We start from the raw sequence: 1,673 nt of genomic DNA, 5'->3' as shown, positions 1-1,673 counted from the left end.
GAGAGAACCATTGCAGAGGACTATGTCTTCTTGCCTCCATCTAGGTGTTAGCGACCAATCAGCCCATTTGGCCATCGCCTAGATTGCTGCCCGGACTGACCGTTGTGCAACAAACCGAGCCTCCTTGTTTTATAACAAACTTGTAACAACTTCTTGATGAATAGGTAGTACCCGTAGTTGTAAAGGAAAGAAAGGGGAATTAGTGGGATAGGGGGATAAGGGGCTAGGAAGAGACTTAGTCTACCCGGCTCAGATTGTAGGAAAGGAGTGCATTCCTATCTGAGATTATAGAGAAGGAGTGCATTCTTGTTTGGATAGTAAAAGACTCATGTCGGGCCCAAGGGAGAGGAACAGTACAGAATAGGGGGACATGAGAGTTGAGTGAGCAGCTCATGAGCAGAGTTCATGCTAAGGCATTGTACTGTATTACTCAAGAAAGGATTAGTCTTTGTCTTACGACTGTTTCTCTCTATCCATCTCTGTCTATTCACTATTAAATCTTGTATTAAGTTTGGTTCTATCTGGATGTGTAGTATTTCCCAAATTCAAGACAGCCTTAGAAACTAGCCTACCTTGCTGTCATAATCAATCTCCCCTCGCTTAGGCAGACAGGTAGCTCAACGACCTAGTGTTGGCTTATTGCATTGGGCGCAGCTGCATTAGTTTGCTGCTCCTCTGGAGCAGACTAGGTGGTCTGGAACCATTTAAGTGTTGGGTCTTGACCGGAATCCGACACTTTTGGCGATCCTGCTGGGGAACTGGTACACCGGGTAGGGGAGTAGGAAGATAGGGGTTAGTCCTAGGTCATCTTGCATAATGATTCAGTAGAGTGAAGCTAGTTGAAATAGATATGGAAAGGAAATGCACACACACTCGTGTGTCGGGAATGTTCACGAGAGAGTCATAAGAGTACGATGGAGAATGAAGGTAGCTCAAACAGAGCAAGGCACCGCCGCACAACAGACAGGCCGAAGCTGCAGAACACGAAGGAGGGATAATTGCATCATCAAGAAGACTCCTAGAAGGGATTCCATGCTAGCTAGAATGACATATTTAGGAACCACTAAGAAATCAAGAAGGATATCACCATGAGCCACAAAACAGGAGGTAGGAAGTCAAGAAGAAGAAGAATTGGTAGTTGTGGAAGGATGTCTCTCAAGTGTCATAAGTTCAAGGGCAAGAGCAAGGAGAATCTAGATGCCCACATCTTCACCTTCGAAACCACATTCTTGGCCACCACCAGAGCTCCATTGCCACAAAAGACAGAGTATTTTGCGACAACGTTGGGTGGCAAGGCCGCCAGAGCTGGTATGCACAATATGGTCTGGAGCACTGTCAGACATTTGAAGATTTTAAGAAAGCCTCCTTGAAAAGATTCAGGAAAGACAAGACCAGAATAAAAGTGCTAGAAAAGGTGCAGAGGCTAACTCAAAAGAAGAGGCGAACAGAGGACTATGTAGAGCTGAATTCCAAGCACTACTAATGTCCCTAGATCAGTTGAACCAACTTGCTCTAGCCACACTGAGCTAATGGTTCATGTGACGACTGAGGGAAAAGCTCTAGACAGCAGTGGCCTCATATGGCTTGGATGCCCTCACCTTTGAACAAGTGAGGTGGGAACTACCAGAAGCTGAGGGAATCTTGAAGCAAACAAGCAAAGATCCCAAGAAGAA

Source organism: Cibotium barometz, chromosome 7 (assembly GCF_041138505.1).
Source record: "Cibotium barometz isolate CiBa-2024 chromosome 7, ASM4113850v1, whole genome shotgun sequence".
In the NCBI taxonomy this organism is placed as follows: Eukaryota; Viridiplantae; Streptophyta; class Polypodiopsida; order Cyatheales; family Cibotiaceae; genus Cibotium; species Cibotium barometz.
The sequence above is the reverse complement of the archived record's forward strand: the minus strand, read 5'-3'. Positions refer to the sequence as shown.